Raw genomic sequence first — 22,225 nt, 5'->3', positions numbered from 1 at the left:
CTGACTCCTGTCTGTACTGTGACCCCCTGTGCCGCCTCCTGTCTGTACTGTGACGCCCTGTGCGCTGACCTGACTCCTGTCTGTACTGTGACGCCCTGTGCGCTGACCCGCCTCCTGTCTGTACTGTGACGCCCTGTGCTCTGACCCCCCTCCTGTCTGTACTGTGACGCCCTGTGCTCTGACTGCCTCCTGTCTGTACTGTGACCCCCTGTGCACTGAGCTGACTCCTGTCTGTACTGTGACGCCCTGTGCGCTGACCTGACTCCTGTCTGTACTGTGACGCCCTGTGCACTGACCTGACTCCTGTCTGTACTGTGACGCCCTGTGCTCTGACCTGACTCCTGTCTGTACTGTGACGCCCTGTGCGCTGACCCGCCTCCTGTCTGTACTGTGACCCCCTGTGCACTGAGCTGCCTCCTGTCTGTACTGTGACACTCTGTGCGCTGACCCGCCTCCTGTCTGTACTGTGACGCCCTGTGCGCTGACCCGCCTCCTGTCTGTACTGTGACGCCCTGTGCTCTGACCCCCCTCCTGTCTGTACTGTGACGCCCTGTGCTCTGACTGCCTCCTGTCTGTACTGTGACGCCCTGTGCACTGAGCTGACTCCTGTCTGTACTGTGACGCCCTGTGCGCTGACCTGACTCCTGTCTGTACTGTGACCCCCTGTGCGCTGACCCGTCTCCTGTCTGTACGTTGACGCCCTGTGCGCTGACCCACCTCCTGTCTGTACTGTGACGCCCTGTGCACTGAGCTGACTCCTGTCTGTACTGTGACGCCCTGTGCGCTGACCCGCCTCCTGTCTGTACTGTGACGCCCTGTGCGCTGACATGACTCCTGTCTGTACTGTGACGCCCTGTGCGCTGAGCCGCCTCCTGTTTGTACTGTGACCCCCTGTGCGCTGACCTGACTCCTGTTTGTACTGTGACCCCCTGTGCGCTGACCTGACTCCTGTCTGTACTGTGACGCCCTGTGCTCTGACCCGCCTCCTGTCTGTACTGTGACGCCCTGTGCCGCCTCCTGTCTGTACTGTGACGCCCTGTGCGCTGACCCGCCTCCTGTCTGTACTGTGACGCCCTGTGCGCTGACCCGCCTCCTGTCTGTACTGTGACGCCCTGTGCACTGAGCTGACTCCTGTCTGTACTGTGACGCCCTGTGCTCTGACCTGACTCCTGTCTGTACTGTGACGCCCTGTGCGCTGACCTGACTCCTGTCTGTACTGTGACGCCCTGTGCACTGACCCACCTCCTGTCTGTACTGTGACACCCTGACCCGCCTCCTGTCTGTACTGTGAAGCCCTGTGCGCTGACCCATCTCCTGTCTGTACTGTGACGCCCTGTGCACTGAGCTGACTCCTGTCTGTACTGTGACGCCCTGTGCGCTGACCCGCTTCCTGTCTGTACTGTGACGCCCTGTGCGCTGACCCGCTTCCTGTCTGTACTGTGACGCCCTGTGCACTGAGCTGACTCCTGTCTGTACTGTGACGCCCTGTGCGCTGACCTGACTCCTGTCTGTACTGTGACGCCCTGTGCTCTGACCCGCCTCCTGTCTGTACTGTGACGCCCTGTGCACTGAGCTGACTCCTGTCTGTACTGTGACGCCCTGTGCGCTGACCCGCTTCCTGTCTGTACTGTGACGCCCTGTGCACTGAGCTGACTCCTGTCTGTACTGTGGCGCCCTGTGCGCTGACCTGACTCCTGTCTGTACTGTGACGCCCTGTGCTCTGACCCCCCTCCTGTCTGTACTGTGACGCCCTGTGCGCTGACCCGCCTCCTGTCTGTACTGTGACACCCTGTGCGCTGACCCGCCTCCTGTCTGTACTGTGACGCCCTGTGCGCTGACCTGCCTCCTGTCTGTACTGTGACGCCCTGTCCGCTGACCTGACTCCTGTCTGTACTGTGACACCCTGTGCACTGAGCTGCCTCCTGTCTGTACTGTGACGCCCTGTGCACTGAGCTGACTCCTGTCTGTACTGTGACGCCCTGTGCTCTGACCCCCCTCCTGTCTGTACTGTGACGCCCTGTGCGCTGACCCGCCTCCTGTCTGTACTGTGACACCCTGTGCGCTGACCTGACTCCTGTCTGCACTGTGACGCCCTGTGCTCTGACCTGCCTCCTGTCTGTACTGTGACGCACTGTGCGCTGACCTGACTCCTGTCTGTACTGTGACGCCCTGTGCGCTGACCCGCCTCCTGTCTGTACTGTGACACCCTGTGCGCTGACCCGCCTCCTGTCTGTACTGTGACACCCTGTGCGCTGACCCGCCTCCTGTCTGTACTGTGACGCCCTGTGCGCTGACCCGCCTCCTGTCTGTACTGTGACGCCCTGTGCGCTGACCTGACTCCTGTCTGTACTGTGACGCCCTGTGCTCTGACCCACCTCCTCTCTTTACTGTGACCTGACTCCTGTCTGTACTGTGACCCCCCTCCCCTCCTGTCTGTACTGTGACCCCCTGTGTGCTGACCCCCCTCCTGTCTGTACTGTGACCCCCCTCCTGTCTGTACTGTGACGCCCTGTGCGCTGACCTGCCTCCTGTCTGTACTGTGACGCCCTGTGCGCTGACCTGACTCCTGTCTGTACTGTGACCCCCTGTGCGTTGACCCACCACCTGTTTGTACTGTGAAGCCCTGTGCGCTGACCCGCCTCCTGTCTGTACTGTGACGCCCTGTGCGCTGAGCCGCCTCCTGTTTGTACTGTGACCCCCTGTGCGCTGACCTGACTCCTGTCTGTACTGTGACGCCCTGTTCCGCCTCCTGCCTGTACTGTGACGCCCTGTGTGCTGACCTGACTCTGTCTGCACTGTGACGCCCTGTACGCTGACCCGCCTCCTGTCTGTACTGTGACGCCCTGTGCGCTGACCCGCTTCCTGTCTGTACTGTGACGCCCTGTGCACTGAGCTGACTCCTGTCTGTACTGTGACGCCCTGTGCTCTGACCCCCCTCCTGTCTGTACTGTGACGCCCTGTGCGCTGACCCGCCTCCTGTCTGTACTGTGACACGCTGTGCGCTGACCCGCCTCCTGTCTGTACTGTGACGCCCTGTGCCGCCTCCTGCCTGTACTGTGACGCCCTGTGCGCTGACCTGACTCTGTCTGCACTGTGACGCCCTGTACGCTGACCCGCCTCCTGTCTGTACTGTGACGCCCTGTGCGCTGACCCGCCTCCTGTCTGTACTGTGAAGCCCTGTGCGCTGACCCATCTCCTGTCTGTACTGTGACGCCCTGTGCACTGAGCTGACTCCTGTCTGTACTGTGACGCCCTGTGCGCTGACCTGACTCCTGTCTGTACCGTGACGCCCTGTGCGCTGACCCGCCTCCTGTCTGTACTGTGACGCCCTGTGCGCTGACCCGCCTCCTGTCTGTACTGTGACGCCCTGTGCGCTGACCTTCCTCCTGTCTGTACTGTGACGCCCTGTGCGCTGACCTTCCTCCTGTCTGTACTGTGACGCCCTGTGCGCTGACCCGCCTCCTGTTTGTACTGTGAAGCCCTGTGCGCTGACCCGCCTCCTGTCTGTACTGTGACGCCCTGTGCGCTGAGCCGCATCCTGTTTGTACTGTGACCCCCTGTGCGCTGACCTGACTCCTGTCTGTACTGTGACGCCCTGTGCCGCCTCCTGCCTGTACTGTGACGCCCTGTGCGCTGACCTGACTCTGTCTGCACTGTGACGCCCTGTACGCTGACCCGCCTCCTGTCTGTACTGTGACGCCCTGTGCGCTGACCCGCTTCCTGTCTGTACTGTGACGCCCTGTGCACTGAGCTGACTCCTGTCTGTACTGTGACGCCCTGTGCTCTTGCCCGCCTCCTGTCTGTACTGTGACGCCCTGTGCTCTGACCCCCCTCCTGTCTGTACTGTGACGCCCTGTGCGCTGACCCGCCTCCTGTCTGTACTGTGACACCCTGTGCGCTGACCCGCCTCCTGTCTGTACTCTGACGCCCTGTACGCTGACCCGCCTCCTGTCTGTACTGTGACACCCTGTGCTCTGACCCACCTCCTCTCTTTACTGTGACCTGACTCCTGTCTGTACTGTGACCCCCCTCCCCTCCTGTCTGTACTGTGACCCCCTGTGTGCTGACCCCCCTCCTGTCTGTACTGTGACCCCCCTCCTGTCTGTACTGTGACGCCCTGTGCGCTGACCTGCCTCCTGTCTGTACTGTGACGCCCTGTGCGCTGACCTTCCTCATGTCTGTACTGTGACCCCCTTTGCGTTGACCCACCACCTGTTTGTACTGTGAAGCCCTGTGCGCTGACCCGCCTCCTGTCTGTACTGTGACGCCCTGTGCGCTGAGCCGCCTCCTGTTTGTACTGTGACCCCCTGTGCGCTGACCTGACTCCTGTCTGTACTGTGACGCCCTGTGCCGCCTCCTGCTTGTACTGTGACGCCCTGTGCGCTGACCTGACTCTGTCTGCACTGTGACGCCCTGTGCGCTGACCCGCCTCCTGTCTGTACTGTGACGCCCTGTGCGCTGACCCGCCTCCTGTCTGTACTGTGACGCCCTGTGCGCTGACCCGCCTCCTGTCTGTACTTTGACGCCCTGTGCACTGAGCTGACTCCTGTCTGTACTGTGACGCCCTGTGCACTGACCTGACTCCTGTCTGTACTGTGACGCCCTGTGCGCTGACCTGACTCCTGTCTGTACTGTGACGCCCTGTGCACTGAGCTGACTCCTGTCTGTACTGTGACGCCCTGTGCGCTGACCTGACTCCTGTCTGTACTGTGACGCCCTGTGCACTGAGCTGACTCCTGTCTGTACTGTGAAGCCCTGTGCGCTGACCCGCCTCCTGTCTGTACTGTGACGCCCTGTGCGCTGACCCGCCTCCTGTCTGTACTGTGACGCCCTGTGCGCTGACCCGCCTCCTGTCTGTACTGTGACGCCCTGTGCACTGAGCTGACTCCTGTCTGTACTGTGACGCCCTGTGCACTGACCCGCCTCCTGTCTGTACTGTGACGCCCTGTGCGCTGACCCGCCTCCTGTCTGTACTGTGACGCCCTGTGCACTGAGCTGACTCCTGTCTGTACTGTGACGCCCTGTGCACTGACCTGACTCCTGTCTGTACTGTGACGCCCTGTGCGCTGACCTGACTCCTGTCTGTACTGTGACGCCCTGTGCACTGAGCTGACTCCTGTCTGTACTGTGAAGCCCTGTGCGCTGACCCGCCTCCTGTCTGTACTGTGACGCCCTGTGCGCTGACCTGACTCCTGTCTGTACTGTGACGCCCTGTGCGCTGACCTGACTCCTGTCTGTACTGTGACGCCCTGTGCGCTGACCCGCCTCCTGTCTGTACTGTGACGCCCTGTGCTCTGACCCCCCTCCTGTCTGTACTGTGACGCCCTGTGCACTGAGCTGACTCCTGTCTGTACTGTGACGCCCTGTGCGCTGACCCACCTCCTGTCTGTACTGTGACGCCCTGTGCGCTGACCTGACTCCTGTCTGTACTGTGACGCCCTGTGCGCTGACCTGACTCCTGTCTGTACTGTGACGCCCTGTGCGCTGACCTGACTCCTGTCTGTACTGTGACGCCCTGTGCGCTGAGCCGCCTCCTGTTTGTACTGTGACCCCCTGTGCGCTGACCTGACTCCTGTCTGTACTGTAACGCCCTGTGCACTGACCCACCTCCTGTCTGTACTGTGACACCCTGACCTGCCTCCTGTCTGTACTGTGACGCCCTGTGCGCTGACCTGCCTCCTATCTGTACTGTGACCCCTCTTGTCTGTACTGTGACACACTGCACCCTGATCCGCCTCCTGTCTGTACTGTGACGCCCTGTGCACTGAGCTGACTCCTGTCTGTACTGTGACGCCCTGTGCGCTGACCCGCTTCCTGTCTGTACTGTGACGCCCTGTGCACTGAGCTGACTCCTGTCTGTACTGTGACGCCCTGTGCGCTGACCTGCCTCCTATCTGTACTGTGACCCCTCTTGTCTGTACTGTGACACACTGCACCCTGATCCGCCTCCTGTCTGTACTGTGACGCCCTGTGCACTGAGCTGACTCCTGTCTGTACTGTGACGCCCTGTGCGCTGACCCGCCTCCTGTCTGTACTGTGACGCCCTGTGCGCTGACCCGCCTCCAGTCTGTACTGTGACGCCCTGTGCGCTGACCTGACTCCTGTCTGTACTGTGACGCCCTGTGCTCTGACCCCCCTCCTGTCTGTACTGGGACGCCCTGTGCGCTGACCCGCCTCCTGTCTGTACTGTGACACCCTGTGCGCTGAGCCGCCTCCTGTCTGTACTGTGACGCCCTGTGCGCTGACCTGCCTCCTGTCTGTACTGTGACACCCTGTGCGCTGACCCGCCTCCTGTCTGTACTGTGACGCCCTGTGCGCTGACCCGCCTCCTGTCTGTACTGTGACGCCCTGTGCGCTGACCTGACTCCTGTCTGTACTGTGACACCCTGTGCACTGAGCTGACTCCTGTCTGTACTGTGACGCCCTGTGCGCTGACCCGCTTCCTGTCTGTACTGTGACGCCCTGTGCACTGAGCTGACTCCTGTCTGTACTGTGACGCCCTGTGCTCTGACCCCCCTCCTGTCTGTACTGTGACGCCCTGTGCGCTGACCCGCCTCCTGTCTGTACTGTGACACCCTGTGCGCTGACCCGCCTCCTGTCTGTACTGTGACGCCCTGTACGCTGACCCGCCTCCTGTCTGTACTGTGACACCCTGTGCGCTGACCCGCCTCCTGTCTGTACTGTGACACCCTGTGCGCTGACCCGCCTCCTGTCTGTACTGTGACGCCCTGTGCGCTGACCCGCCTCCTGTCTGTACTGTGACGCCCTGTGCGCTGACCTGACTCCTGTCTGTACTGTGACGCCCTGTGCTCTGACCCACCTCCTCTCTTTACTGTGACCTGACTCCTGTCTGTACTGTGACCCCCCTCCCCTCCTGTCTGTACTGTGACCCCCTGTGTGCTGACCCCCCTCCTGTCTGTACTGTGACCCCCCTCCTGTCTGTACTGTGACGCCCTGTGCGCTGACCTGCCTCCTGTCTGTACTGTGACGCCCTGTGCGCTGACCCGCCTCCTGTTTGTACTGTGACGCCCTTTGCGCTGAGCCGCCTCCTGTTTGTACTGTGACCCCCTGTGCGCTGACCTGACTCCTGTCTGTACTGTGACGCCCTGTGCCGCCTCCTGCCTGTACTGTGACGCCCTGTGTGCTGACCTGACTCTGTCTGCACTGTGACGCCCTGTACGCTGACCCATCTCCTGTCTGTACTGTGACGCCCTGTGCGCTGACCCGCTTCCTGTCTGTACTGTGACGCCCTGTGCACTGAGCTGACTCCTGTCTGTACTGTGATGTCCTGTACGCTGACCCGCCTCCTGTCTGTACTGTGACGCCCTGTGCTCTGACCCCCCTCCTGTCTGTACTGTGACGCCCTGTGCGCTGACCCGCCTCCTGTCTGTACTGTGACGCCCTGTGCGCTGACCCGCCTCCTGTCTGTACTGTGACGCCCTGTGCGCTGACCTGACTCCTGTCTGTACTGTGACGCCCTGTGCTCTGACCCGCCTCCTGTCTGTACTGTGACACCCTGTGCTCTGACCCACCTCCTCTCTTTACTGTGACCTGACTCCTGTCTGTACTGTGACCCCCCTCCCCTCCTGTCTGTACTGTGACCCCCTGTGTGCTGACCCCCCTCCTGTCTGTACTGTGACCCCCCCTCCTGTCTGTACTGTGACGCCCTGTGCGCTGACCCGCCTCCTGTCTGTACTGTGACGCCCTGTGCGCTGACCTTCCTCCTGTCTGTACTGTGACCCCCTTTGCGTTGACCCACCACCTGTTTGTACTGTGACGCCCTGTGCGCTGAGCCGCCTCCTGTTTGTACTGTGACCCCCTGTGCGCTGACCTGACTCCTGTCTGTACTGTGACGCCCTGTGCCGCCTCCTGCCTGTACTGTGACGCCCTGTGCGCTGACCTGACTCTGTCTGCACTGTGACGCCCTGTACGCTGACCCGCCTCCTGTCTGTACTGTGACGCCCTGTGCGCTGACCCGCCTCCTGTCTGTACTGTGAAGCCCTGTGCGCTGACCCATCTCCTGTCTGTACTGTGACGCCCTGTGCGCTGACCTGACTCCTGTCTGTACTGTGACGCCCTGTGCTCTGACCCGCCTCCTGTCTGTACTGTGACGCCCTGTGCGCTGACCTGACTCCTGTCTGTACTGTGACGCCCTGTGCACTGACCCGCCTCCTGTCTGTACTGTGACGCCCTGTACGCTGACCCGCCTCCTGTCTGTACTGTGACGCCCTGTGCGCTGACCCGCCTCCTGTCTGTACTGTGAAGCCCTGTGCGCTGACCCGCCTCCTGTCTGTACTGTGACGCCCTGTGCGCTGACCTGCCTCCTGTCTGTACTGTGACACCCTGTGCGCTGACCCGCCTCCTGTCTGTACTGTGACGCCCTGTGCGCTGACCTGACTCCTGTCTGTACTGTGACGCCCTGTGCGCTGACCCGCTTCCTGTCTGTACTGTGACGCCCTGTGCACTGAGCTGACTCCTGTCTGTACTGTGACGCCCTGTGCTCTGACCCCCCTCCTGTCTGTACTGTGACGCCCTGTGCGCTGACCCGCCTCCTGTCTGTACTGTGATGCCCTGTGCGCTGACCCGCCTCCTGTCTGTACTGTGACACCCTGTGCGCTGACCCGCCTCCTGTTTGTACTGTGACGCCCTGTACGCTGACCCGCCTCCTGTCTGTACTGTGACACCCTGTGCGCTGACCCGCCTCCTGTCTGTACTGTGACACCCTGTGCGCTGACCCGCCTCCTGTCTGTACTGTGACGCCCTGTGCGCTGACCCGCCTCCTGTCTGTATTGTGACGCCCTGTGGGCTGACCTGCCTCCTGTCTGTACTGTGACGCCCTGTGCTCTGACCCACCTCCTCTCTTTACTGTGACCTGACTCCTGTCTGTACTGTGACCCCCCTCCCCTCCTGTCTGTACTGTGACCCCCTGTGTGCTGACCCCCCTCCTGTCTGTACTGTGACCCCCCTCCTGTCTGTACTGTGACGCCCTGTGCGCTGACCCGCCTCCTGTCTGTACTGTGACGCCCTGTGCGCTGACCTTCCTCCTGTCTGTACTGTGACCCCCTTTGCGTTGACCCACCACCTGTTTGTACTGTGAAGCCCTGTGCGCTGACCCGCCTCCTGTCTGTACTGTGACGCCCTGTGCGCTGTGCCGCCTCCTGTTTGTACTGTGACCCCCTGTGCGCTGACCTGACTCCTGTCTGTACTGTGACGCCCTGTGACGCCTCCTGTCTGCACTGTGACGCCCTGTGCGCTGACCCATCTCCTGTCTGTACTGTGACGCCCTGTGCGCTGACCCGCCTCCTGTCTGTACTGTGACGCCCTGTGCGCTGACCCGCCTCCTGTCTGTACTGTGAAGCCCTGTGCGCTGACCCATCTCCTGTCTGTACTGTGACGCCCTGTGCACTGAGCTGACTCCTGTCTGTACTGTGACGCCCTGTGCGCTGACTTGACTCCTGTCTGTACTGTGACCCCCTGTGCCGCCTCCTGTCTGTACTGTGACGCCCTGTGCGCTGACCTGACTCCTGTCTGTACTGTGACGCCCTGTGCTCTGACCCCCCTCCTGTCTGTACTGTGAAGCCCTGTGCACTGAGCTGACTCCTGTCTGTACTGTGACGCCCTGTGCGCTGACCCGCCTCCTGTCTGTACTGTGACACCCTGTGCGCTGACCCGCCTCCTGTCTGTACTGTGACGCCCTGTGCGCTGACCCGCTTCCTGTCTGTACTGTGACGCCCTGTGCACTGAGCTGACTCCTGTCTGTACTGTGACGCCCTGTGCTCTGACCCCCCTCCTGTCTGTACTGTGACGCCCTGTGCGCTGACCCGCCTCCTGTCTGTACTGTGACACGCTGTGCGCTGACCCGCCTCCTGTCTGTACTGTGACGCCCTGTGCCGCCTCCTGCCTGTACTGTGACGCCCTGTGCGCTGACCTGACTCTGTCTGCACTGTGACGCCCTGTGCGCTGACCTGACTCCTGTCTGTACTGTGACGCCCTGTGCCGCCTCCTGTCTGTACTGTGACGCCCTGTGCGCTGACCTGCCTCCTGTCTGTACTGTGACACCCTGTGCGCTGACCTGACTCCTGTCTGTACTGTGACCCCCTGTGCGCTGACCCGCCTCCTGTCTGTACTGTGACGCCCTGTGCGCTGACCCGCCTCCTGTCTGTACTGTGACGCCCTGTGCGCTGACCTGACTCCTGTCTGTACTGTGACACCCTGTGCACTGAGCTGACTCCTGTCTGTACTGTGACGCCCTGTGCGCTGACCCGCTTCCTGTCTGTACTGTGACGCCCTGTGCACTGAGCTGACTCCTGTCTGTACTGTGACGCCCTGTGCGCTGACCCGCCTCCTGTCTGTACTGTGACACCCTGTGCGCTGACCCGCCTCCTGTTTGTACTGTGACGCCCTGTACGCTGACCCGCCTCCTGTCTGTACTGTGACACCCTGTGCGCTGACCCGCCTCCTGTCTGTACTGTGACACCCTGTGCGCTGACCCGCCTCCTGTCTGTACTGTGACGCCCTGTGCGCTGACCTGACTCCTGTCTGTACTGTGACGCCCTGTGCTCTGACCTGACTCCTGTCTGTACTGTGACGCCCTGTGCACTGACCCGCCTCCTCTCTTTACTGTGACCTGACTCCTGTCTGTACTGTGACCCCCCTCCCCTCCTGTCTGTACTGTGACCCCCTGTGTGCTGACCCCCCTCCTGTCTGTACTGTGACCCCCCTCCTGTCTGTACTGTGACGCCCTGTGCGCTGACCCGCCTCCTGTCTGTACTGTGACGCCCTGTGCGCTGACCTTCCTCCTGTCTGTACTGTGACCCCCTTTGCGTTGACCCACCACCTGTTTGTACTGTGAAGCCCTGTGCGCTGACCCGCCTCCTGTCTGTACTGTGACGCCCTGTGCGCTGAGCCGCCTCCTGCCTGTACTGTGACGCCCTGTGCGCTGACCTGACTCTGTCTGCACTGTGACGCCCTGTGCGCTGACCCATCTCCTGTCTGTACTGTGACGCCCTGTGCGCTGACCCGCCTCCTGTCTGTACTGTGACGCCCTGTGCGCTGACCCGCCTCCTGTCTGTACTGTGAAGCCCTGTGCGCTGACCCATCTCCTGTCTGTACTGTGACGCCCTGTGCACTGAGCTGACTCCTGTCTGTACTGTGACGCCCTGTGCGCTGACCTGACTCCTGTCTGTACTGTGACGCCCTGTGCGCTGACCTGACTCCTGTCTGTACTGTGACCCCCTGTGCCGCCTCCTGTCTGTACTGTGACGCCCTGTGCGCTGACCCGCCTCCTGTCTGTACTGTGACGCCCTGTGCGCTGACCCGCCTCCTGTCTGTACTGTGAAGCCCTGTGCGCTGACCCATCTCCTGTCTGTACTGTGACGCCCTGTGCACTGAGCTGACTCCTGTCTGTACTGTGACGCCCTGTGCGCTGACCTGACTCCTGTCTGTACTGTGACGCCCTGTGCGCTGACCCGCCTCCTGTCTGTACTGTGACGCCCTGTGCGCTGACCTGACACCCTGTGCGCTGACCCGCCTCCTGTCTGTACTGTGACGCCCTGTACGCTGACCCGCCTCCTGTTTGTACTGTGACACCCTGTGCGCTGACCCGCCTCCTGTTTGTACTGTGACACCCTGTGCGCTGACCCGCCTCCTGTCTGTACTGTGACACTCTGTGCGCTGACCCGCCTCCTGTCTGTACTGTGACGCCCTGTGCGCTGACCCGCCTCCTGTCTGTACTGTGACGCCCTGTGTGCTGACCCGACTCCTGTCTGTACTGTGACGCCCTGTACGCTGACCCGCCTCCTGTCTGTACTGTGACACTCTGTGCGCTGACCCGCCTCCTGTCTGTACTGTGACGCCCTGTGCGCTGACCCGCCTCCTGTCTGTACTGTGACGCCCTGTGCTCTGACCCGCCTCCTGTCTGTACTGTGACGCCCTGTGCACTGACCCGCCTCCTGTCTGTACGTTGACGCCCTGTGCGCTGACCTGACTCCTGTCTGTACTGTGACCCCCTGTGCACTGAGCTGACTCCTGTCTGTACTGTGACGCCCTGTGCGCTGAGCTGACTTCTGTCTGTACTGTGACGCCCTGTGCGCTGACCCGCCTCCTGTCTGTACTGTGACCCCCTGTGCGCTGACCTGACTCCTGTCTGTACTGTGACACCCTGTGCGCTGACCTGACTCCTGTCTGTACTGTGACACCCTGTGCACTGACCCGCCTCCTGTCTGTACTGTGACACCCTGTGCGCTGAGCTGACTCCTGTCTGTACTGTGACGCCCTGTGCTCTGACCTGACTCCTGTCTGTACTGTGACGCCCTATGCGCTGACCCGCCTCCTGTCTGTACTGTGACGCCCTGTGCTCTGACCCCCCTCCTGTCTGTACTGTGACGCCCTGTGCACTGAGCTGACTCCTGTCTGTACTGTGACGCCCTGTGCTCTGACCCGCCTCCTGTCTGTACTGTGACGCCCTGTGCTCTGACCCCCCTCCTGTCTGTACTGTGACGCCCTGTGCACTGAGCTGACTCCTGTCTGTACTGTGACGCCCTGTGCGCTGACCCGCCTCCTGTCTGTACTGTGACGCCCTGTGCGCTGACCCGACTCCTGTCTGTACTGTGACGCCCTGTGCGCTGACCTGACTCCTGTCTGTACTAAGACGCCCTGTGCGCTGAGCTGACTCCTGTCTGTACTGTGACGCCCTGTGCGCTGACCCGCCTCCTGTCTGTACTGTGACGCCCTGTGCGCTGACCTGACTCCTGTCTGTACTGTGACCCCCTGTGCGCTGACCTGACTCCTGTCTGCACTGTGACGCCCTGTGCTCTGACCTGACTCCTGTCTGCACTGTGACGCCCTGTGCTCTGACCTGACTCCTGTCTGTACTGTGACGCCCTGTGCTCTGACCTGCCTCCTGTCTGTACTGTGACGCACTGTGCGCTGACCTGACTCCTGTCTGTACTGTGACGCCCTGTGCACTGACCCACCTCCTGTCTGTACTGTGACGCCCTGTGCACTGACCCGCCTCCTGTCTGTACTGTGACGCCCTGTGCGCTGACCTGACTCCTGTCTGTACTGTGACGCCCTGTGCGCTGACCCGCCTCCTGTCTGTACTGTGACGCCCTGTGCTCTGAACCCCCTCCTGTCTGTACTGTGACGCCCTGTGCTATGACCCCCCTCTTGTCTGTACTGTGACCTGACTCCTGTCTGTACTGTGACGCCCTGTGCGCTGACCTGACTCCTGTCTGTACTGTGACGCACTGTGCGCTGACCTGACTCCTGTCTGTACTGTGACGCCCTGTGCACTGACCCACCTCCTGTCTGTACTGTGACGCCCTGTGCGCTGACCTGACTCCTGTCTGTACTGTGACGCCCTGTGCGCTGACCTGACTCCTGTCTGTACTGTGACCCCCTGTGCCGCCTCCTGTCTGTACTGTGACGCCCTGTGCGCTGACCTGACTCCTGTCTGTACTGTGACGCCCTGTGCTCTGACCCCCCTCCTGTCTGTACTGTGAAGCCCTGTGCACTGAGCTGACTCCTGTCTGTACTGTGACGCCCTGTGCGCTGACCCGCCTCCTGTCTGTACTGTGACGCCCTGTACGCTGACCCGCCTCCTGTCTGTACTGTGACGCCCTGTGTGCTGACCCGCCTCCTGTCTGTACTGTGACGCCCTGTGCGCTGACCCGCCTCCTGTCTGTACTGTGACGCCCTGTGCGCTGACCTGACACCCTGTGCGCTGACCCGCCTCCTGTCTGTACTGTGACGCCCTGTACGCTGACCCGCCTCCTGTTTGTACTGTGACACCCTGTGCGCTGACCCGCCTCCTGTTTGTACTGTGACACCCTGTGCGCTGACCCGCCTCCTGTCTGTACTGTGACACTCTGTGCGCTGACCCGCCTCCTGTCTGTACTGTGACGCCCTGTGCGCTGACCCGCCTCCTGTCTGTACTGTGACGCCCTGTGTGCTGACCCGACTCCTGTCTGTACTGTGACGCCCTGTACGCTGACCCGCCTCCTGTCTGTACTGTGACACTCTGTGCGCTGACCCGCCTCCTGTCTGTACTGTGACGCCCTGTGCGCTGACCCGCCTCCTGTCTGTACTGTGACGCCCTGTGCTCTGACCCGCCTCCTGTCTGTACTGTGACGCCCTGTGCACTGACCCGCCTCCTGTCTGTACGTTGACGCCCTGTGCGCTGACCTGACTCCTGTCTGTACTGTGACCCCCTGTGCACTGAGCTGACTCCTGTCTGTACTGTGACGCCCTGTGCGCTGAGCTGACTTCTGTCTGTACTGTGACGCCCTGTGCGCTGACCCGCCTCCTGTCTGTACTGTGACCCCCTGTGCGCTGACCTGACTCCTGTCTGTACTGTGACACCCTGTGCGCTGACCTGACTCCTGTCTGTACTGTGACACCCTGTGCACTGACCCGCCTCCTGTCTGTACTGTGACACCCTGTGCGCTGAGCTGACTCCTGTCTGTACTGTGACGCCCTGTGCTCTGACCTGACTCCTGTCTGTACTGTGACGCCCTATGCGCTGACCCGCCTCCTGTCTGTACTGTGACGCCCTGTGCTCTGACCCCCCTCCTGTCTGTACTGTGACGCCCTGTGCACTGAGCTGACTCCTGTCTGTACTGTGACGCCCTGTGCTCTGACCCGCCTCCTGTCTGTACTGTGACGCCCTGTGCTCTGACCCCCCTCCTGTCTGTACTGTGACGCCCTGTGCACTGAGCTGACTCCTGTCTGTACTGTGACGCCCTGTGCGCTGACCCGCCTCCTGTCTGTACTGTGACGCCCTGTGCGCTGACCCGACTCCTGTCTGTACTGTGACGCCCTGTGCGCTGACCTGACTCCTGTCTGTACTAAGACGCCCTGTGCGCTGAGCTGACTCCTGTCTGTACTGTGACGCCCTGTGCGCTGACCCGCCTCCTGTCTGTACTGTGACGCCCTGTGCGCTGACCTGACTCCTGTCTGTACTGTGACCCCCTGTGCGCTGACCTGACTCCTGTCTGCACTGTGACGCCCTGTGCTCTGACCTGACTCCTGTCTGCACTGTGACGCCCTGTGCTCTGACCTGACTCCTGTCTGTACTGTGACGCCCTGTGCTCTGACCTGCCTCCTGTCTGTACTGTGACGCACTGTGCGCTGACCTGACTCCTGTCTGTACTGTGACGCCCTGTGCACTGACCCACCTCCTGTCTGTACTGTGACGCCCTGTGCACTGACCCGCCTCCTGTCTGTACTGTGACGCCCTGTGCGCTGACCTGACTCCTGTCTGTACTGTGACGCCCTGTGCGCTGACCCGCCTCCTGTCTGTACTGTGACGCCCTGTGCTCTGAACCCCCTCCTGTCTGTACTGTGACGCCCTGTGCTATGACCCCCCTCTTGTCTGTACTGTGACCTGACTCCTGTCTGTACTGTGACGCCCTGTGCGCTGACCTGACTCCTGTCTGTACTGTGACGCACTGTGCGCTGACCTGACTCCTGTCTGTACTGTGACGCCCTGTGCACTGACCCACCTCCTGTCTGTACTGTGACGCCCTGTGCACTGACCCGCCTCCTGTCTGTACTGTGACGCCCTGTGCGCTGACCTGACTCCTGTCTGTACTGTGACGCCCTGTGCGCTGACCCGCCTCCTGTCTGTACTGTGACGCCCTGTGCTCTGAACCCCCTCCTGTCTGTACTGTGACGCCCTGTGCTATGACCCCCCTCCTGTCTGTACTGTGACCTGACTCCTGTCTGTACTGTGACGCCCTGTGCGCTGACCTGACTCCTGTCTGTACTGTGACGCCCTGTGCTCTGACCTGACTCCTGTCTGTACTGTGACGCCCTGTGCGCTGACCCGCCTCCTGTCTGTACTGTGACGCCCTGTGCGCTGACCTGTTTCCTGTCTGTACTGTGACGCCCTGTGCGCTGACCCGCCTCCAGTCTGTACTGTGACGCCCTGTGCGCTGACCTGACTCCTGTCTGTACTGTGACGCCCTGTGCACTGACCTGACTCCTGTCTGTACTGTGACGCCCTGTGCGCTGACCCGCCTCCTGTCTGTACTGTGACGCTCTGTGCGCTGACCCGCCTCCTGTCTGTACTGTGACGCCCTGTGCTCTGAACCCCCTCCTGTCTGTACTGTGACGCCCTGTGCTCTGACCCGCCTCCTGTCTGTACTGTGACGCCCTGTGCTCTGAACCCCCTCCTGTCTGTACTGTGACACCCTGTGCGCTGACCCGCCTCCTATCTGTACTGTGACGCCCTGTGCTCTGACCCCCCTCCTGTCTGTACTGTGACGCCCTGTGCGCTGACCCGCCTCATGTCTGTACTGTGACGCCCTGTGCGCTGACCCGCCTCCTGTCTGTACTGTGACACCCTGTGCGCTGACCCGCCTCCTGTCTGTACTGTGACGCCCTGTACACTGACCCGCCTCCTGTCTGTACTGTGACGCCCTGTACGCTGACCCGCCTCCTGTCTGTACTGTGACGCCCTGTGCGCTGACCCACCTCCTGTCTGTACTGTGACACCCTGACCTGCCTCCTGTCTGTACTGTGACCCCTCTTGTCTGTACTGTGACACACTGCACCCTGATCCGCCTCCTGTCTGGTCACGTATGGTGGGACGTCTTCTGTGGTCACCTGTATTGTGCACTACCGGCCCTGTGGCGCTGGTATAATGTAACACTGATATGTCTGCCCCTGTTCTGTGGTCACTTGTATTGTGCACTACCGGCCCTGTGACGCTGGTATTATGTAACACTGATATGTCTGCCCCTGTTCTGTGGTCGCCTGTATTGTGCACTACCGGCCCTGTGGCGCTGGTATAATGTAACACTGATATGTCTGCCCCTGTTCTGTGGTCACCTGTATTGTGCACTACCGGCCCTGTGGCGATGGTATTATGTAACACTGATATGACTGCCCCTGTTCTGTGGTCGCCTGTATTGTGCACTACCGGCCCTGTGGCGCTGGTATTATGTAACACTGATATGACTGCCCCTGTTCTGTGGTCGCCTGTATTCAGGGCCGGTGCAAGGCACCGGAGCGCCCCAGGCGAGTCGGGCTGGGGGCGCCCCGGTGCCGGGGGGGGGGGGTAGGGGTGGGGGGGGGGGGTAGGGGTAGGGGTACCTGTCGTTCGGCGCTCTCTCTAATCAAATCTGGCGGCGGAGGCAGCGGGGGTCCCTGCAGTCTATTAAAAATCACGAGCGCTATCCGCCGGGCTATGCGGAAGCGCTTCTAGTGTGAAAACTCTGGCAGCACGCTGATTGGCTGAGATCAGCGTGCGCCGTGCTGCCAGAGTTTTCACATTAGAAGCGCTTCCGCATAGCCCGGCGGATAGCGCTCGTGATTTTTAATAGGCTGCAGGGACCCCCGCTGCCTCCGCCGCCAGGTTTAAATAGACAGGTACAGGTACCCGGGCGGCATTTTCCGCCCTCCAGTGGCCGGCGCCCTAGGCAAATGCCTAGGTTTGCCTAGTGGTGGCGCCGGCCCTGCCTGTATTGTGCACTACCGGCCCTGTGGCGCTGGTATTATGTAACACTGATATGTCTGCCCCTGTTCTGTGGTCACCTGTATTGTGCACTACCGGTCCTGTGACGCTGGTGTTATGTAACACTGATATGTCTGCCCCTGTTCTCTGGTCACCTGTATTGTGCACTACCGGCCCTGTGGCGCTGGTGTTATGTAACACTGATATGTCTGCCCCTGTTCTGTGGTCACCTGTATTGTGCACTGCCGGCCCTGTGGCGCTGGTATTATGTTACACTGATATGTCTGCCCCTGTTCTGTGGTCACCTGTATTGTGCACTACCGGCCCTGTGGCGCTGGTATTATGTAACACTGATATGTCTGCCCCTGTTCTGTGGTCACCTGTATTGTGCACTACCGGCCCTGTGGCGCTGGTATTATGTAACACTGATATGTCTGCCCCTGTTCTGTGGTCACCTGTATTGTGCACTATCGGCCCTGTGGCGCTGGTATTATGTAACACTGATATGTCTGCCCCTGTTCTGTGGTCACCTGTATTGTGCACTACCGGCCCTGTGGCGCTGGTATTATGTAACACTGATATGTCTGCCCCTGTTCTGTGGTTACCTGTATTGTGCACTACCGGCCCTGTGGCGCTGGTATTATGTAATACTGATATGTCTGCCCCTGTTCTGTGGTCACCTGTATTGTGCACTACCGGCCCTGTGGCGCTGGTATTATGTAACACTGATATGTCTGCCCCTGTTCTGTGGTCACCTGTATTGTACACTACCGGCCCTGTGGTGCTGGTATTATGTAACACTGATACGTCTGCCCCTGTTCTGTGGTCACCTGTATTGTACACTACCGGCCCTGTGACGCTGGTATTATGTAACACTGATATGTCTGCCCCTGTTCTGTGGTCACCTGTATTGTGCACTACCGGCCCTGTGGCGCTGGTATTATGTAACACTGATATGTCTGCCCCTGTTCTATGGTCACCTGTATTGTGCACTACCGGCCCTGTGGCGCTGGTATTATGTAACACTGATATGTCTGCTCCTGTTCTGTGGTCACCTGTATTGTGCACTACCGGCCCTGTGGCGCTGGTATTATGTAACACTGATATGTCTGCCCCTGTTCTGTGGTCACCTGTATTGTGCACTACCGGCCCTGTGACGATGGTATTATGTAACACTGATATGTCTGCCCCTGATCTGTGGTCACCTGTATTGTGCACTACCGGCCCTGTGGCGCTGGTATTATGTAACACTGATATGTCTGCCCCTGTTCTGTGGTCACCTGTATTGTGCACTACCGGCCCTGTGGCGCTGGTATTATGTAACACTGATATGTCTGCCCCTGTTCTGTGGTCACCTGTATTGTGCACTACCGGCCCTGTGGCGCTGGTATTATGTAACACTGATATGTCTGCCCCTGTTCTGTGGTCACCTGTATTGTGCACTACCGGCCCTGTGGCGCTGGTATTATGTAACACTGATATGTCTGCCCCTGTTCTGTGGTCACCTGTATTGTACACTACCGGCCCTGTGGCGCTGGTATTATGTAACACTGATATGTCTGCCCCTGTTCTATGGTCACCTGTATTGTGCACTACCGGCCCTGTGGCGCTGGTATTATGTAACACTGATATGTCTGCTCCTGTTCTGTGGTCACCTGTATTGTGCACTACCGGCCCTGTGGCGCTGGTATTATGTAACACTGATATGTCTGCCCCTGTTCTGTGGTCACCTGTATTGTGCACTACCGGCCCTGTGACGATGGTATTATGTAACACTGATATGTCTGCCCCTGATCTGTGGTCACCTGTATTGTGCACTACCGGCCCTGTGGCGCTGGTATTATGTAACACTGATATGTCTGCCCCTGTTCTGTGGTTACCTGTATTGTGCACTACCGGCCCTGTGGAGCTGGTATTATGTAACACTGATATGTCTGCCCCTGTTCTGTGGTCACCTGTATTGTGCACTACCGGCCCTGTGGCGCTGGTATTATGTAACACTGATATGTCTGCCCCTGTTCTGTGGTCACCTGTATTGTGCACTACCGGCCCTGTGGCGCTGGTATTATGTAACACTGATATGTCTGCCCCTGTTCTGTGGTCACCTGTATTGTGCACTACCGGCCCTGTGACGATGGTATTATGTAACACTGATATGTCTGCCCCTGATCTGTGGTCACCTGTATTGTGCACTACCGGCCCTGTGGCGCTGGTATTATGTAACACTGATATGTCTGCCCCTGTTCTGTGGTTACCTGTATTGTGCACTACCGGCCCTGTGGCGCTGGTATTATGTAACACTGATATGTCTGCCCCTGTTCTGTGGTCACCTGTATTGTGCACTACCGGCCCTGTGGCGCTGGTATTATGTAACACTGATATGTCTGCCCCTGTTCTATGGTCACCTGTATTGTGCACTACCGGCCCTGTGGCGCTGGTATTATGTAACACTGATATGTCTGCTCCTGTTCTGTGGTCACCTGTATTGTGCACTACCGGCCCTGTGGCGCTGGTATTATGTAACACTGATATGTCTGCCCCTGTTCTGTGGTCACCTGTATTGTGCACTACCGGCCCTGTGACGATGGTATTATGTAACACTGATATGTCTGCCCCTGATCTGTGGTCACCTGTATTGTGCACTACCGGCCCTGTGGCGCTGGTATTATGTAACACTGATATGTCTGCCCCTGTTCTGTGGTCACCTGTATTGTGCACTACCGGCCCTGTGGCGCTGGTATTATGTAACACTGATATGTCTGCCCCTGTTCTGTGGTCACCTGTATTGTGCACTACCGGCCCTGTGGCGCTGGTATTATGTAACACTGATATGTCTGCCCCTGTTCTGTGGTCACCTGTATTGTGCACTACCGGCCCTGTGGCGCTGGTATTATGTAACACTGATATGTCTGCCCCTGTTCTGTGGTCACCTGTATTGTACACTACCGGCCCTGTGGCGCTGGTATTATGTAACACTGATATGTCTGCCCCTGTTCTATGGTCACCTGTATTGTGCACTACCGGCCCTGTGGCGCTGGTATTATGTAACACTGATATGTCTGCTCCTGTTCTGTGGTCACCTGTATTGTGCACTACCGGCCCTGTGGCGCTGGTATTATGTAACACTGATATGTCTGCCCCTGTTCTGTGGTCACCTGTATTGTGCACTACCGGCCCTGTGACGATGGTATTATGTAACACTGATATGTCTGCCCCTGATCTGTGGTCACCTGTATTGTGCACTACCGGCCCTGTGGCGCTGGTATTATGTAACACTGATATGTCTGCCCCTGTTCTGTGGTTACCTGTATTGTGCACTACCGGCCCTGTGGCGCTGGTATTATGTAACACTGATATGTCTGCCCCTGTTCTGTGGTCACCTGTATTGTGCACTACCGGCCCTGTGGCGCTGGTATTATGTAACACTGATATGTCTGCCCCTGTTCTGTGGTCACCTGTATTGTGCACTACCGGCCCTGTGGCGCTGGTATTATGTAACACTGATATGTCTGCCCCTGTTCTGTGGTCACCTGTATTGTGCACTACCGGCCCTGTGGCGCTGGTATTATGTAACACTGATATGTCTGCCCCTGTTCTGTGGTCACCTCTATTGTGCACTACCGGCCCTGTGATGCTGGTATTATGTAACACTGATATGTCTGCCCCTGTTCTGTGGTCACCTGTATTGTGCACTACCGGCCCTGTGGCGCTGGTATTATGTAACACTGATATGTCTGCCCCTGTTCTGTGGTCACCTGTATTGTGCACTACCGGCCCTGTGGTGCTGGTATTATGTAACACTGATATGTCTGACCCTGTTCTGTGGTCACCTGTCTTGTGCACTACCGGCCCTGTGGCGCTGGTATTATGTAACACTGATATGTCTGCCCCTGTTCTGTGGTCACCTGTATTGTGCACTACCGGCCCTGTGGCGCTGGTATTATGTAACACTGATATGTCTGCCCCTGTTCTGTGGTCACCTGTATTGTGCACTACCGGCCCTGTGGCGCTGGTGTTATGTAACACTGATATGTCTGCCCCTGTTCTGTGGTCACCTGTATTGTGCACTACCGGCCCTGTGGCGCTGGTATTATGTAACACTGATATGTCTGCCCCTGTTCTGTGGTCACTTGTATTGTACACTACCGGCCCTGTGGCGCTGGTATTATGTAACACGGATATGTCTGCCCCTGTTCTGTGGTCACCTGTATTGTGCACGATCGGCCCTGTGGCGCTGGTATTATGTAACACTGATATGTCTGCCCCTGTTCTGTGGTCACCTGTATTGTGCACTACCGGCCCTGTGGCGCTGGTATTATGTAACACTGATATGTCTGCCCCTGTTCTGTGGTCACTTGTATTGTACACTACCGGCCCTGTGGCGCTGGTATTATGTAACACGGATATGTCTGCCCCTGTTCTGTGGTCACCTGTATTGTGCACGACCGGCCCTGTGGCGCTGGTATTATGTAACACTGATATGTCTGCCCCTGTTCTGTGGTCACCTGTATTGTGCACTACCGGCCCTGTGACGCTGGTATTATGTAACACTGAACACTGATATGTCTGCCCCTGTTCTGTGGTCACCTGTATTGTACACTACCGGCCCTGTGGCGCTGGTATTATGTAACACGGATATGTCTGCCCCTGTTCTGTGGTCACCTGTATTGTACACTACCGGCCCTGTGGCGCTGGTATTATGTAACACTGATATGTCTGCCCCTGTTCTGTGTGACCCCATAATTATAATATAATATTGACCCTGAC

General features: G+C 59.2%; 1 protein-coding gene across 1 annotated transcript in view; it reads right to left on the bottom strand.

Annotated features, from left to right (window-relative positions):
• The window catches only part of LOC146076061 (phospholipid scramblase 3-like), a 125,452-nt gene that overhangs the window by 62,020 nt on the left and 41,207 nt on the right, over nt 1-22,225 (bottom strand). The window lies entirely within an intron of this gene.

The sequence above is a fragment of the Crinia signifera genome, chromosome 4 (genome assembly GCF_055691185.1).
Source record: "Crinia signifera chromosome 4, ASM5569118v1, whole genome shotgun sequence".
Classification (NCBI taxonomy): Eukaryota; Metazoa; Chordata; class Amphibia; order Anura; family Myobatrachidae; genus Crinia; species Crinia signifera.
Note: the sequence above shows the minus strand (reverse complement) of the source record. Positions and strands in the feature narration are given on the sequence as shown.